Source organism: Cinclus cinclus, chromosome 9 (assembly GCF_963662255.1).
Source record: "Cinclus cinclus chromosome 9, bCinCin1.1, whole genome shotgun sequence".
Lineage (NCBI taxonomy): Eukaryota > Metazoa > Chordata > Aves > Passeriformes > Cinclidae > Cinclus > Cinclus cinclus.
The window spans coordinates 12,175,904-12,193,627 of NC_085054.1; the positions used below are offsets into that span (position 1 = coordinate 12,175,904).

A 17,724-nucleotide genomic window follows, 5' to 3' on the forward strand; every position below is an offset into this window, starting at 1 on the left:
AAGTGAATGTCAGCAAGTGCCTAAATAAGGATTTTACTACATGCATTTTACTACCACGTAAAGGAAGCTTCGTGGGTAAATAAATAATTTTCAGATTCTTTGGGGAGTTATTACCATGAAAACATTTCTATGGTCTGTTGTACCACCCCCCCCAAATATTTTTTAATGGAAATTTAAACACAGTAAAATAATAACCTACAAAGTGTTTCATTAAATTAATATTAATTTACAATAGCAAATTCCAGAAAAGCATAGAAATCGAGTTCATGCTAACATGAGTAATGGATGGATTAGAAGACTGTATTTTGAGTTGGATCTGAACTGACTTTTTACTTTGCAGACACACTTTAATATTGATTAATGCTTACCTTGGTTTAGGCAATAGGCTTTGGCAAGGAAGAGAGAGGGTTTTCTGTTCTTTTGCATTGACTTTTCCAGACATCTCAATATGTAATGCTTGCTAGATTTCCCTTTGAGCCTGAGAACTGCTGGCTTGCAGAACATGTTGTGTTCCTACTCTTTTTTCACATGTAAGATTGATTTCTACTTTCATCCACACCTTTGGTTCCCTTGCTAGTTATGATTTAGTGAAATTATTCTCTCTGCTCTTCTTGGGTGTCAAATGGCAGCACAGGGTTGAAAGGGAGTTTTAGAAGTCCATTGCAGTAGCAGCACAAGATTAGCCAGAACACACAATAAACTTGAATATGGGAAGAGTAATAGCGTACCACTTCAAAAGTACATAGACTTGCATTTTCTGATGTGACATAAATAATGTGTTCCAAAGACTGTGGATGCTCATTTTAGAGTCATCCTGCGCTTGAGCCTTCTGACTTCAGAGCTGCTCAAGAAAAGAAAACAGCCTGAGCTTTACAGTGAGAGATTTTTCACCCCAATCAGAACTGCTTCCCTACTTGAGGGATGTGATTTTGGACATGTTATTTAAAAGTGTACAGCACAGGTACAATCTATTAAAATCAGTATTTTCCTGCTTATCTCAGGTATGCAAGCATAATAAAACTGAAGAAAGCCCAAACACATTGTGCAACTACAAAATATAGTCTGTCTAAAAGAAGCTAATGTAAAACTTCTCGGAAAGGAGAAAATTAAAGGAAAAACTTTAATGTTTAATAAAGACAGTCCAAATTTATACTTTCCCACTCAGAAGAAATGGGAAAAAATATTTAGACCGGTATCAAAACAATGCATAGAGAATTATTTTGTTCCCTTGGCCACTGTAAGTTTCTGTGGTTTAGGGTTTTTTGAAACATTTGTACAGTACTTTGCCAATTTAAAGAATTACTACAATATAAGATATTATAGGAGATGAAGCACAATCAGAGAATTCAGCAAATACAAGGAGGGGATAAATAAACTACAACTTACGTCTGGCCCTGTAGCAGTTTAGTATTTCCCATTTAAAGAGTCTTTGCCCTCCTCCAAAAAAAAATTTTGCTACTTTTATTTGGTTTTACTTCCAAGAAAAAGTAAAAAGTTCTTCTTATATAATGTGATAAAATTTCTACATTAATCAAAAATATAGATGAATGTCATTTCATTTCTCTCAAATAAAAGTATTTCTGTAATAACTTTCAGCCAGTCTTTAGTCTAGATTGGAGTGTCAAAAGAGGGATGCAAAGCAACTGTGACATTGGTTTTGAAAATGTACAGCATGGGTATGAAATCCTGTCCCATATTTGCACAGATCAAGAGCAATTCATTCAACATGTGTATTAAGAAAAAGAAAATCAAGCTGATTATTTGGATACTGAAATTGATTTTTTTAAAAAGGGAACTGAATTAAATTTTCTGCTGCATAGACACCAGTATACTTGATTTGATATCACTTTGCCCTGGGGCACAAAGGTATGCCTTTCTTCTGAGTTAAGGAATTGCTACAGTTTTCTTATATCCAGATTTATAGGAACATATGGAATGAGTTGTAAAGATAAGCAAAGAGATCGGAGTAAGCATATAGAGTTGTATGCTGCAATTCAGATGCTCTGAATTGATCTGATCAATGTGGAACCACAGCTCTCAGGGACGGTATGGCCACAGTCCTAACGCCGAGAGTGAGCCTCACCAGGCTGTGGTGGCACTGAAAACAGGAAGGGCTTTGCCCACCTTTCTCTGCCTTTCTTGAAGTCAATGCTGGATAAAAGTAGAACTGAAATATGAGGAGGGAACTCCTAACTATAAGTTTTTCAAAAGTAGAAAAAAGCAGGGCAGGAATACTAATTTGACTTCAAATTACATGTCTGTATGGCTGGATTTCTTTTCCTCAATATTTTTTAAAATCTTCAATAACTTCTCATATTCACGACAGGCTTTGTAAATACTTCAGTTCTTCCACTGTCATTTCAGATATCTGCACATAGCTAAGATTTTAATTGTAATGTCTAAATGATATAAACAAAGTAATGCACAAAGTTCAAATTGCTGACATATTCAGCAGGATACTTAAGTCAGTGGGACTTCTCACAAGCTAAAAAATTGTCATCTGCTTAAGTGTCCAGCTGAATCACAGCCAATGGGTTTCATTATGCTCTTTATTGGTTTTATCACTTTGACCTTTACTGCACAGTAAATTTTGCCCTTCTTGTGGTATTTATAACATGTTCTATGCCATACTTGCAAAGGAGATTATCACAGATTTATCTACTTCAATTTGAAAAGGATGAGCTTACAATAGACTGTAATGGTTTCACCCCACAGAAAAATGCATATTGTGTATATTAAAAATTATTACCTTAAAATAAATAGACCATTTAAACATCATCAGAAATTACACAAATAGATTTTAATTTACACATTTTAATTTATTGCTGTAAAGGTGACTCAATCAGCACATAAAATCTGTGCAACTCATTAAATTTTAGAAAATAATGTAATCTCAGGCATTTAAGAAAACAAATCTTGAGTTCATCTACCAATCTTTAATGTTACTATCAAGCTACAATGTGAAGTTTTGACTGTTATTTTCTACACTCATGTTTCTTCTTCTTATTTTGCTGTTCTTTTTTAAACTGCTCAGTCTTGCATATCATTAATAAATTATGTAAGAATCCATATAGGGTATTTAACTATTGCCTATTAGGACCAGTTTCCCTGTGATACATCTATAAGCTGTAGAAGATAATTTAGAATACCTGAAGTTAAGTTTTGATTCCAGTTCCTCATCATAAATGCTCTCTTGTCTTATTATGATGAATAATTTACTGATTCTCTGCAATACTCCCACAGAGCTAGAGCTTTGGAAGAAAAAAAAGTCAATCTAAAAATTCAAGCGGAACAATGCAGCTGTAAACAATACAGTTGCACAAGGAAAGGTGTCAAATGATCTTCACCTTTGATTATAGTTCTTGATGTGTAGTGTGAGTGCTGTGCATATTTTCAATATGTGTAAGTTCAAGGGCACTGTACAGGTAAAATACTGAAGTCCTTAAAATTGCCAGGCACCAATACGCATGAGTTAAGTAGTTATATGTAAGTCACACATCCCTACTTTTTGTGAAGTTCAATAGAAGCAACAAATCTAAAATGGAGAAGCTTGGAAAATACTAGTAAGCATTGCTCAGTTGCTTAGGGTCGTCAGTTTAACAAGCTGAAAAGATAAACAATGTCTAGAGTTATTAAACTTCCAATTCAACAAGGTTTAAATTCAGCAAATAGATTATTATGAGATAAATATGCTTTGACTTATATTTGACAGGTTTCTGCTAAAGGATATTTTCTAGACTGGATACATGATGACTTAGCACTAACCTTTTATATTCTTGATTATTAGACAGGATTTCAATACAATTTAGCCCATTAAAAAAAGAACAAAATTATAAGCAGAATTCATTTCTCATACAGATACCTAAATAAATCATTAAAGTTGTCTTAAGAACAGCACATGGAACATGCAGTTTGACAAGAGTGGGCTGTGGCTGCAAACACTGCATCATTTAGTATTATGAATTCCATTTTGCACTGCGCCTGAATCATGTTGCATTTTAAGCAAGTTGCTGTAAGGTATTTGAAAAAGATGTCTAAGGAAGGCTGATGGACTGTTACAGGAAAGTGGAAGTCAAGATGGCAAAAAAAAGGCCTCAAACTCTGAGCATTATTCAGTTGTTTTCCTACAGAAAGGTTCATGAGTGGGGTGAATGTGCCACAGCCTCCTACAAGAGTATAAAAGGCAGAGCACAGTCTTTCTGTCAGCAGCAACCAAAGTTTCATCTTCCAGGAAACATTAGAAAATATATTTCAGTAAAAATTGTATTCATTTGCAAAAATATTAATTTGTTTCATGATTTTGTGCCAGAGAATCCTCTACTGCATCTATGTTTTTTCTTTCCTCTGTTGTTCCAGTAGTAAATCAGAAGTCAAAACTGTGTGTGCTGTATAGTAAATTCGGCAAGAGATGTAAGGGATCTACAGCCTAATAGGATCTCTTAGGAAGCATGCATATGTGATAGAAAAGAAATGCAGCAGACAGAGCATCTCCTGGAGGAAAGCCTGAGTCAATAGCTGTAGGGTTTGCAGAGACACGACTTTGGAATCGCACATTTTGCTTATGTGGATTGAGCCTGGATGTGTGCTCTGAACTAGATGCCACCCAGAAGCTGATGATAAGAAAAGGACAATTTTTCAACTTGAAAAACAAAGAAATAAAGCTGGAAAAGTAAAATCCTGATAAGCAAGCTGAAACACTATGTGAAGACTTTCAAAAGTTCAGCCCTTTTCAGAAGGATGCCTTTCTAAACCCACCTCCATTTAGTATTTAGCACATAAAAATTTCATTGTGTCTGTTAATGATCTGTGTCAAAATTCCTATTTACCATTGAATTTTTGTCCCCCCCCAACCTTTTTTCCTAAGAAAAGGCAATGCTTTGCCGGTAAACTGTTTAGATTTACATACTCAGCTTGGAAAATCCAACTCACTCTATGGATTTGTTTACCATTTTTCTATCAGAAACATCCCTATCTAAGGTTGTCCTGGGTTGCATTTAGACTGTTTTTCCTGAAGCAAATTAGGCAAATATCTCCTATCCTGTCCATTAGAAGCAGGATGGTTAGAGCACACACATGCACACGCCCACACAGACAGGAAGTCACAGAAATATTTAAGTAAGCATTCAGTCCTCAGCTGCGTCCTAGGGCCAAAGTCCAGCAACTTGTGGGAGGGCACCATGCCAGCCTAACAGATGGACATACATATGGGTAGTCAGGACATCATGTGAAGCCATCAAGTATGGATACTAAGGGCATGATTCCAACATAAGAACATGAGCTTTCTGTGAAGGTTAGGGGATGTTAAGCTGGATTTACTTTCAAAAATAAAGAATAAATTCCACTGCCATGTCCAGGAACAGTTACGCTCTTAGTTAATCAGGTGGATATGTTAGTAGATAAAAAGAGCTTTTATTCTAAAAGCATTATTGCACAGGAAAGTTCTAACATTTCACAAGGGAGATTTCATTCTGACAGATAAATATGTATTTGTGGGGAAATGTAGTTAATGATAATGATTTTGCACTGGCAATGCTTTCACCCTTCATCACCATCTGTCCTGTGCCTTTTTCCTAAAGGAGACAGAAAACTGCTATTTGAGCAGTGAATGCAGCCCAGACAGCCAAACATTCTCCAGCAACCACTATTGGAAGGGTCAGCTGCCCTTTGCTGATGAGGAGAGAATGAGAAAAACAGAGGCAAAGCATCTCCACACACATTGCCCTGGAGAGTACTGACTTAGCACTGCTGACGCATCTGAGTGAAAAACAGGCATGCGCATCCCACAGCCATCTGCTGCGATGTCCATCAGCAGGAGAGAGGAAGAGGTTAGGAATCATGCTTTGTGAATTTAATCCACTGCTACACCACAATTACAAAAAGATGTGCCAAAACATGACCAAATGGGATCCCATGGAATCCTTGAATCACAGAATGTGCTGTGTAGGAAGGGACCCATCAAGATCATCAACTCCAGTTGAGCGTTGATCGCACAAAATTTCTCCCTACAGTGGCAAGTAGCCTCTCTGTATTCTTCCCATATCACCAGGCCTTGCTTCCACTGGGATCCCACCTCTTACTGAGATCAGCACTTTGAAATCTGACAGAATCATGAACAGCTTTTGAAATTTTACCAATTGACTAAGGAGAGTGCATGAAATTTTGATCCCAAGTACAGAAAGGACAGAGGCATCCTCTTGGATTATGGAGCACTGTGTATTCAGAGCAAAGCTGGGACAGGAAGCACTGAATACCTCCTTGATTGAAATTAGATATATAGAAGAGATGTTTGAACTTTATGAAGATGAATATCACATAGGTGATAATGTTGAATAAAAGGAACTTGTCTGTTTCTTCCAGTCTTGATTTAAAAACACAAAGAGAGGGATAACCACCACTTCCTCATCCTCTGCTTTAACTTCCAGACATTAAGGTTTTTTCTGCTGGACTCAACAGCTCTTTAGTATTCAGCACTCCTTCCATGAAGTTACTGATTTTAATGCAAGTCACTTCTCAAACCACTTTTCACTAAGCAAAGATTGACATCTTTAAGATTCACACCATCCTGAAGAATGCTATTCCTCTGATCATTTTTATGTCCCCTTCCATTTTTCAATTGACTTTAAGAATTCAGATGCCAGAAATTGTATGCAGCAATCCAGTTTTAGTCCCCTAAGTGCCATATATATAGGGAAGGGTTGACTCCTCATTCTATTTCTTTATTCAGGCTCTGTTCACCATTCTTACATATTATCTTATTATTTCTTTTGTGAGACAGTACATTCCAGGTTATAGCTATCTTTTTTCATTTCAGCCTACATGCCCTGGTTCTTTAACTGTCTGACTAAATTTACCATTTCATAATGCATTTTTTGCATTTTATGTCCCACTTACAGAGTAATTTAAATGCTTCTATTTTGACTCATTAGCACATCATTAGCCACTTCACAATGTTTTATGAAGCATCCATGCGTTTCATAGAAGGATTTTATATTTTCTTCAGATCCTTTCAAAGCAAATTAATGCTACTGTGGTCATTTCTGAGGACTTTCACTAGAAACTGGCACTGAATTGTGATCCTCCACTAATGACTTTTTGGAAGCTCTCAGACAATCTGTAAACCATGTAAATAACTTTTTACAATTACAGTGTTATTCCTTTATTAGGATATTGCACAAAAACCAGTAGACTACCTTACAAATGCATATGTCTGTAATGACTACTTGGTTGAGTTTTTTTATGCGAAGAATATTAGCATTAAATGAGATTTTGTGTCTATTAATAATGTCTGCATTACCACACTGAGTGACATTAATTACATTCCTGTTAGGTATTCTTTCTTAAATTAATCTAACATCACAGGTTTCCTTATTTTGCTTACAACCGAAGTCAGGCTCACTGCCATGCAATAATTTCATTGGCACTGTTTCCCTTTTATGGATGCTGGCACAATCATAGAATGATACAAAGGCTTGGGTTGGAAAGGACTTTAAAGAACCCCTCCTTCCTATTCTCCCAAGATGGGCAGGGACCCCTTCCACTAGAACAGGTTATTCAGAGCCTCATCCAGCCTGGCCTTGAACACTCCCAGGGATGGGGCATCCACAGCTTCTCTGGGCAACCTGTTACAGAACCTCATTACCCTCACAGTAAAGTATTTCTTCCTATTACTGGAGCTATTTTTTGCTTCTTGTATTTACTAATGAGAGTATTCACTTAGTCTCATTAGTCTCCTTAGACTCATTCCTCTTCACATTCCTCTCTCCACCTGAGGTATTTCATACCTCTCAGTTTCCACAGATGTGTATTTATTTTCTCTATTCTCCAGTCACTATATAGCTTTTAATCCCTTTTTGTTACCCTTACTTTTGCACTCAGTGCAGATGTACTTGCTAAGATCTTCAGCACTTTTGAATTGTTACTCTTTAGTTATTTAACATTCTCATTAAGAATTTCAGTTTTTCATTCATATATTTGTCTGACTTCTCCCAATTTTTTCTGCCTACATTTTTCTCAACCATAGAAAATTACGCATTTAGAAGGACTACAATTTTGCTACTTGGGATTGTTCTTTGTTTGTCTAAACTGATTGCAATCAGGTCATGAGAACCACCCCTAGGGCAGCCATGAATTTCTAGTCCAGTAAGTTATTCATATTTATAAGTTCTAATGAGAACTTGAATTAAAAATACATTATGTTTGGCTCGAAGATTTTGCACCAGGAAACAGGTTCTTTTTCTTTTTACAAGAAATTTAATATTCTGCTGGTGTTTTTGACAAACCTGTACATAGACCTCCCACCACATTTATTCATATGCATTCAAAATGCCATGATTTTGTGTTACAAAGAACTCCCAAATACTGCTACTTTGTTTGTCCTGGGAGGTTACATTCATTTGTTTCATGATCCAAGTAGCTTGATTACTTCCATCAGCTTTCAGGGTTGACTTTCCCATTGATGAGGGTTTCTGCATCATTGTCCCTGTTACCAAGACCTTATAATAGCTACTACATGCAACAAGTTTTGTGTCTGGCCATTCTTCCCCTTAAGATAGATTTTGCTGGCTTACAGTAAAGCACTGTAACACACACAATGACTTTACATCTGACCTTGTATATGAGGACATCATTTCTTTTTTTTCTACAAGTTTGGGGTTGTGTACTTCAAGTTACTCATGATCAATTCACTTAGAAAATATCAGGAATGGTATGTTTCCATGAGTATGATTTTCCAAGGGTATGATTTCAACAGAAAGGCACCTATATTTAGATAATGGTAGTCCTTCCATTTGGCCAGTGGAACTGAATGTACATTGCACTCATGAAAATTTGCAGAAATGGCAGCATTTCCCTTTTGCCTCAGGGGACCTGGGGTTGAATTGTTTTTCTGTATCACCCTTCATACTTTATGGTCACTTAATGACTTCTTCTTTTTGATATATTTTAATAACTGTATCACAAAAAAAGCCCGCACTCTCCCTGAAGTGGCACAGGGTCAGTGAGGACAGAATCTGGATCACTCTTTTACTTCATATTGTATTCTGGACCAATGCCTTGAATAAATGAAACAAATTATAAAAATTGAGTTCTTGGGGGGTTTTTTGGGTTTCGTTTTGTGGTTTGGTGTTGGTTTTGTTAGAGTTTTTTTCTGTTCCATTCTGCTTTATAAGGTTATTCAGTTAGTTCTTAAAATAGTTTATGTAGTTTAATTTGAGGAAATAAATGAGGTTACTTTCACAAAAAAAGCCATAGTCTGCACTTTTTCTGCAAGATGGGCAATATTCAACAAACCTGAGATCCCTTTTCTCATGAACATAATAAGACATTTCTCAGTTGAATGCCCAGAGGTGCATAGCTTCTAATGAGGGCTTAAAAAATAATATCTAGGAGGGAAAAAAGAACTACAGAGGTGGACATAAAGAAAAATGGAGGGGGGAAAGTAAAGAAAAAAGAGATTTTTAATTTTAGCACGTGTAATTAAATATTTTCTACCTCTTGGCCAACTAACTAAAAATAAGAAATTGGAACCTTTATTTATCACCTCATTGCAAAGATTTATGTTTAAAATTGTTATTTGAGCCAAATTATTATGTTTTTTTCACCCACCTCTTCAATTTCAGAAATGAATCTGATCTTTCGTCACCAACCCTTCTCAGGTGGTACTGACCTATATTCAATGACATTGGAAATTGGTAATTTTTTATTACTGTCCCACATTGGGATGCTATATGTTCTAAGATATTACATTCTGAGTTCTCTTTTGTTAACAGAAAGAAAACTCTAGTCAAGCATATTCACACTGTAGTATCTAAAAAAAATAATCTCTTTTAAAATGTCCTCAGTTCAAGTGTAACACATAGTTGAGCAAACTGGATTTACTATTCATTGTTAATCCTGAAAATTACTTCTTAATATGTTTTCAGTAAAAGACACATTTAAAAGCATTTTTTTCTCACAGGAATGATGTGTAGTGTAGAAAAAGATCACTTTTTAATACTGTCCTTTAAAAAGAATAAACAATTTTGAAAATTTCTCAGTGAAATATTTGGGTTTTTTTCTTTCTAAAATAGCATTGTTGTTTGAAATGTTTCCCTGTTAAAATCTTCAGTTATGAAGTTTATCAAGTGTTCTATATCTCACATTCACTATAATTATACTGCAAGTGTTTGCAAAAGAAGTATTTGTACTAAGAAAATAAGATGGAAAGCATTGGGCTTGCTTCTTTCACATAGTGTGAAACACATGAAACGCAAAAAGAATAAAAAATCTTCCTCAGTTATTTGACAATTTATCTGCAAAGGGTTTAAGGGCTTAATAATTAAGTTATTTTCATAGATGTACCCCTTTCTGCAATCTGCCCTGGCCTTCCATGTCTGACTTCTTGGCATCAGGTAATACAGCGTGCAATGCACTCAGAAACTTTACATAGGCACAAGGAACTGGGCCCAAAATGTTCAACTCCATATGCAGAGACAGATATATCCCCATTAACAAGTCAGAGACACTGCTTTTCAGAAGTAACACTATTTGTTATATACTTCTGGAAGAAAAAGACATAATGTAAGAGATTTTAGACTAAGCAATTCCAAGTAATACTCATGTTTGAGCATACCATCTTTCCAAACTGCCAGTAATGAGAACCCATCCAGAAAACAATTTCAAGTCCAGTTTTCCCCCAGTATGCACATACAAGAGTGTATCTCTGAGAAAGATCAGTTTGAGTGTTCAAGACTGACTGTCAGAACCAGGCCTGCTGACTTCAGTCTGTGCTCTAGAAAAATCCCTTCTGACAAAATTCAAATGTAGTTTTAAGGTAAGCCAAGGCAGTAAGTAAAAAGCCTTCCTTGCAAATTCTGGCCCAGCTATGGTTTCAATAGAATTATTCTACAGGCAGCCTGGAACTTAAACAAATCTTTACCATCCATGTACAGCTTTCAACATTCTTCACTCTATGCTTTTTTATTGGTCTTTTTTTATAAACTTGTCACTACTTGTTTATTTTCACTTAATTTCATTTTTCTTTCTTTGCCAAATATTTAATTGCTCTGTATCTTCTGTACATGTTTATAAATGCTTAAACAACAAAGCAGGAAATTTTCCTCCCATACAAAATGTTTTCAGCATTACAATTAATCACCATAGCCTATTAGTGTAGGTGTAGATATTATAATTAGAATGTTAGCTATAATTTTAGCAATACAGTTGCCTAAGAAATGCTGGAATGAGCAGTTGAACAGTATTTATCTGCCAATTTAATTATATTACAAGTGGGATTAAAAGGAGAGCAAATGGGATGTTCATATTTGCCAGTCCAGTAATGAATATGTCCACAGATTCCAGAGGGCAATTTTTTTCTTTGTTACTTTAAAAATTCTTCCCTCACCTTACAAAACCTAAATGGCCCTATAAATCAAATCTTAGTGTCAGCAACGATTTCAATGACAGAATGAATATTTGCTAAGGAGGGTGGAGTAAAATGTCAAAGGAAGTAGGTCTCATTTAATCACTGTAAGGTTCCTAATAAATATCAGCCAAATACATTCTTATTGTCTTACCCATCCCCCTTAAACACAGCTATTCAATTGAAAAGGGATATAATATATTTCAATCTACTATCTATTTTTAATTGTTCTCTGCAGTGAGTCATTCAGAATAGACAATCACACAGCTATAGGAAGCATATGAATCCTTACCACTCATGGTGGCTTATTTTCAGTCAGATGGAAATGAAAAATGGTGACATACAGACAACTCTGAAGATACAGGTAAAAGATAAAGAGAATTGTATTACCCATCGCCCAAAATTCTGTATGGAAATTTATGAGACACACTTAAATGCTGTGGGGCTGTTATCTACTAATTCAATTGTGAAAATGGGATCAAAGGTTTCTTTGAATTATCCTTAATTTCTTCATTCGTTTTTAAAACTGGTTTGATTAAAACCCTTTTCATGTGTCAGTCTCAACACATTTAGAAGAAAGTAAAATAATACCAATACGCACCAGCACCAGGCAACACTGGCAATGCAAACTGGCATTCCTGGAACAGATGGTTTTTGTGGCTACCAATATAATCACCTTTAGCCTTAGCATCAAGTTTTCTCTCTTTCCTTATGCGTGCAGCTACAAATAACAAATAACAACACATTCAAGGCAGGACAGAAAGGAACATCCAAGGGTAATTCTTTTCCATAAGCCAAAGTTGTGACAAAATTTAAATAGGGTGTTTACAAATCAGGTGTCTCCAAAGGTCTGAATAAATTACAGCAGTGGCAAAGCTGCAAAAACCTCCAGGTACAAACAGACAGAATTATTTGTCCAAATTTTTTTTTCACTCATTGTTACTGAGTTGAGCAAGTAATTATGTGGTGTCTGTCTCTAGAGGTGTGGATCTACATCACACAGTGCTGGGAAATATTCTCAGGGCAGATTCAGTCCTCCTCATTTTTATTGTATGAACAAGAAGACTAAGTTGTGAAAATCTGTTAGTAAATACTTAGCATTAGTTAAGAGAAAAATAGTTTTGCAAAAGCATTTGCTGCTAAAGGAAATCTTTAGCATAAAACCATGTGAAATTGTGCATGACTATTTTTCAACATAACATTACAGGAGTAGACTTCTTAGCATGATTTTAGAAAAAAACCAAAACTTTGCACTGTTGAAAACAACGTTCCTTATGACATACTGCACTGTTGCTGGCTTATGCTTGAATAGAAACAGAAAAAGTCAAATTTTTAGTCCTTGATTGGTCATGTTGAGTCCATGCATCACAATATACATCATGCCTCATTATTTGACAAACTGACTTTGCTTGAATATTCAATACACATCCCCAGTGCAATTGTCCCTAAATGCCAACTAAACATCACCTAACACAGTGTTTGCTTAGAGTGGACTTCAAAGTGGAGGTAAATAGGCTTCTGAATTTTAAGCATAAAAGAAAGGACTTTCTTCAGGCATAAGTCACAGAAACCACACAAAGCAGAGCAAATATTCCCTGAGTGCTGTTTTTCTTTCACTTCCTTTTTCTTTGTCTGTAACCTTTCAAGAATACAAAATGCTTTGCTATACTGGTCTCATTAATAAATTTCAACCAGTCAATTTCAGGTGTCATTCTTCTGCACCACTCACAGTATTTGTTTACTAAGACAAGTTTGTAAACTTTTGGTACTAGCACCTTGACAACACATAGGAAAAAACTAAGATTTTGACTTACTTCCATTCCTTATTTTTAAAGTTTGTCTGGAAGTAGCTATTGAGCAACAGGCAATAAAGTCAGAATTACGTAGCACACAAAGATGTATAAAATATTAATATTCTCCCTATTCTTAGGGTGCTTCAGGAATGTGAAAATCTTAGCAGCTGTGTGCAAGCAACAGCTTTATTTCATACGATATTGTATCCCCCTACCACCTTGCCTTCCAAGTAACTCCTTTACTGCACTGTTCCTGTGACTCTTCTTCACTCCGTATTAAAAGCATGTCTATGTCCTTTATCTGCCAGCATTTAGTGATAAAATGGATTATAAACAGCAGTTTAGACCACAGAACAAGACTTTCATTAACTGCATTTCATATGTTCCTGAGGGGCTTGTTACTGCTTGTAGGCTGGGCATGGTGGATAAAAATCACTGTCTCAGCCTTCCTAGATGTCTGCCCAAGGCAGGACAGTACCTCCTTTCCCAAGACTAAATAAATTTAATACATTTAATTTCATTACATTCCCTTTATGTTCTGCCTGGAAAAGTATTACACCTTTCCAAGACCATCCCCAAGCTGAAAGAAGTAGAAAGCAGTTGGGGTTTTTGGCCATTACGAAGGAAGAGAATAATGAACTTGTGATGTTTAGGAATCAGTAAAAAGCCATACTTTGGTTTCTCATCCAAAAGATGAAGATTCCATGATGAACAGGCAAAGATAGATCTTCCACATTAATTCTCCCTCAGATTAGCTCTATTTTCTTTCCCCAGAGAAGTTCTTATTAACATTGGGCAATCCCATAAGCCATGCTATGATGAAAATAAGGCTATAAACATGGACAAAATAAGATTGGCTGTATTTTATTGTGTAGCGTTCTTTGTATTTATAGAAGTCTTGCTTAACAGAGAAATATTAAGTTTCTACTTATTATAACAGTGATTACACTCTAATAATGTCACAGCAACTAGCCAAAAAATATAATCATTTCAGTTCATTACTAACAAAATAGGAACTATGTGGACTTTGCCCCGTTTCAGTCAAAAAGTGATAGAACTAAGACTAAGCTTAGTACACAACTGAATATGAAATATATTTAATTGCCTTTCCACTATAATTGGCAGTTTTAAAATTATACCTCTGAGAGAAAACTTTTTGAGCTTTTTTTTTTTTAAGGACAAAGTGAACATCCCATTGAGGGATGCAGAAGGTATTTATTTCCAAAATAAAAATAGTGGTAATTTTATAAAAGTGCAAAGACTATCCAGCATCTTTCTCTTGTCTTTGCATTACCATAAAATTGTGGTACTGAGGATGTGTTTCATTCAGAGCTGACAGCTGACAGAGGACTGTCTAGATATGGAAATGCAGAGTATCTCTGGCCCTATTTTTTTGGCTGTCTTTGGTCTTATTCTAGTAGGCAAGCTGTTGTTGGCTCCTTCTTTGTTATGTCTTGATATATTCTTTGTCATCTTCAATTTTAAAGGAGCAGAAGTGGCTGTGGACTGTAGAGCTACCTACACTGGACTACTTGTAGGCTATAGAAGTAAAAAATTATCACAGCTCTAGGACTCAGGTATGAGGTCACTCTGCCCAGAAATTTCTACATGCATGCAGAGGACATGTTCAATATTTTTTCTTTCTATAGCCTTAATTGGTTGTCTAGAGCAGCACTAGTAACAAAAAAATATCTGAGAAGTCATAAATTCTTTGGCACAGAGAGCCAAGTTTGGTTCCAAAATATATTGAAACCAGTCACTACCTTCTAAAGGCTGTCCTCAAATTTATACTGAGTGCAGGAGTCTAAACTTTTAAATGCTGAAATACAAATAACAAGTGTAAAGCCCATTCAAGCCATCCTGTAGAACCACGATGAATTTTGAAAGGTTCTTGTGAATCACAGCAATTCTGCAGAATTAAGACAATTTCCTAAATGCCTCATTTTTCAGGGATCCTTTGAGCTTGGCATATAAAATAGCCTGTGATGCTTTTGTTCCCAGGAAGGCTGAATCAAATTAGTTGTTTGGTGTTCGTCATTTTTCAAAGTTTACTTGCCAGAATTTTTCATACAAGAATTTGGAGTGTCTTCACTGTTGTATTAGTTGCACTGTCCTCTCCAAATTGTCTGTAAATGGAGCTATCACAATTCCAATAAATGAATGCAGTTGTATCTAGAAGATGCAGTCTGATAAAAATCTTCCCTAAAATCTTCCATACAGAATCTCTGGCAAGGTAAATAAAGTTTACAAACAAGTTCAATTGGCTCAATGTGCCTGCCTTGTACTGCTCTCATGAAGCAAGTCAGCTTTAAACATTATGCAGACAGATAGTTAAATGGGTTTTCCTTCATCAGAATTGCTCAAATGGTGCAATATATCCTTATATAACCCTACTATACCCTAAAATGTTACGTCTGAAATATTTATTGTCACTTGTGTACGTATTTTGGCAGTTCCACATTTCACACTGGGCTGTGTGGTCCTGTGAAATCATACTATTGAATACATAAGCATGGAATCATACATCATATCCACATAGCAAATAAGTGAGTGAAACCTGTTCTTTCCATATGGATATTTTCCCACTAATTTAACTAGATGAAACAGTGGGCTTTACAATGTCTTAAATAAAAGAAAACATGTCCCTATAACGATGAAATTCAAGCTGACAAGAAAATACCCAACTTGTCTTCTACTATCTCCAGTGATGAAAACAAGAGAGCAAAACATGTATATTTCATGATTACACCCCAGTAGTAATCATGAGAAAATGCAGATATATTGCTGAATACTGAATTTATTAATTATAAAGGTATAATTTTCTTAGTTGTTCTCATTAAATCATCCACCTGCCCGGTGCTGTTAGATTAGAAATACAAATTCCGAAAACTACACTACCATTTTTATTGCTCATCGAAGCATATCTTACTTTTGAAATATTCAGCATAGAGACAAAACAGGAAAAACATGCTGAGTGCAATGAAGAGCGGTGGGATGCCAGAGTGCAAATAGTGAATAAGATTGTTTGTAAACAAGCTTCTTATTATTGTTTCTTTATTGCTATCAACTCTAACCACTCAAAGCTTATCTTTTGAATTTGCCAATGTTATTTCTTTATACCCATCTCTTCTTTTTAAATCACACTAGAGTACGCCTGGCTATTTTGAATTTTGTATTTCCTTATTGTCCCTCAGTAGAGCTAGATACTGATAAGTGGATTGCAGATAGCAGTGTCTGTACTAAAGACAAACACTAACAGTGTCACAAACAGTAGCTGTGACTACCATTATATTTTGGTTAACTTGCAGCATTCCACTTTCAGGCATACAAAAAAACTAAATATTCCTTTCCTCTTAAAAAACCTTGGTTTCTTGGAAAAACTTCAGACTAATGAACTAAGTGTTCTTACTAGTCTGTGGTGTGTTTGGTTTTCAAAGGAACCATGCTAAATTAAACCACACATGAACCTTTCCTATTTTTTGTTCCTGAAATATTGCTACATACAGCTTAAGTTTTCAATCCTCTGCTCTTTTAGCCTTGTTCTTAAACTGTGGACTGTTAAACAACTCCTGCATCTCCCCAGAGATGGAAATCCCTAGCTCCAGTACAAAGGAGGTTTGTAAATTCTTGAGGGCAGTATGTTTTATACAAATGGGAAATAGTGTCATTTCTTAGCACTGTGGGAAATATTTCAAAAGCTGAAACACCCTTGCCTTCAAAAGTAGGAATGTTTTTGAAGAAGTGTCATCATCCTCCTTTGCAAACACTGACAAACACTTGATCCACTGAAGTTAGTGTTATTCAAAGCCATGCATGCCCCACTTCCAGATATTGGGGGATACCTGCTCAACCTATAATCTTCATGTCCATATAATTTCCTTTTAAGCAAATCAATAAATATAATTTTGACATTTTGAACTCAGTATGTATTTTACTTGTTTGCTAAAACCACAAAGATTTTTCTAAATTCTCTCCAGCCCTTCTGTTTAACCAGTCTATGTTGCAATGGTTGGCCTGCAGCACTTCTATTTTTAGCTCTAATGGAACAGTCTTAAATTGCTTACTTTCTGTTTACTAAAGACATTGAGCTTGTAACCATGGAAACTGTGGCAAGTGCCACAGCTCAACTGTTTTATTAAATAGATGGAAGTTACAGCTGCAAAACTTGAAAGGCCAGCATGTCAATTTTATACACAACTCGAATTTCCATATATACCACATTATAGCAAGTACTACATTAAATATTAGAAGCCAGAGTCTGATCTTGATTGTAAAGATATAAAGTGTACTATCTCTGTCATTAATGGAAACAAACAAACAAAAATATATTCTTGTGCAATCTAGTTCCAGATTTGTTTTTGTCAAATTGCACAGGCCGTCAACTTTCAGTGATTACTGCATTTGAGTGCTTAAATTGCAGATAATGTACATTAAACCAGTCCCTAGTTATCACGGAAAGAACCCATCTCACAGCTGTGTCTGCATGACGTTTCTAGCACATTATTGTATTGCTTACAGCAATCACATTATTTT

General features: G+C 35.7%; 1 protein-coding gene across 1 annotated transcript in view; it reads left to right on the forward strand.

The window, feature by feature from the left end:
• Positions 1–17,724, forward strand: part of KCNH7 (potassium voltage-gated channel subfamily H member 7) — a 206,677-nt gene that overhangs the window by 103,016 nt on the left and 85,937 nt on the right. The gene's annotated exons all lie outside the window — the stretch shown is intronic.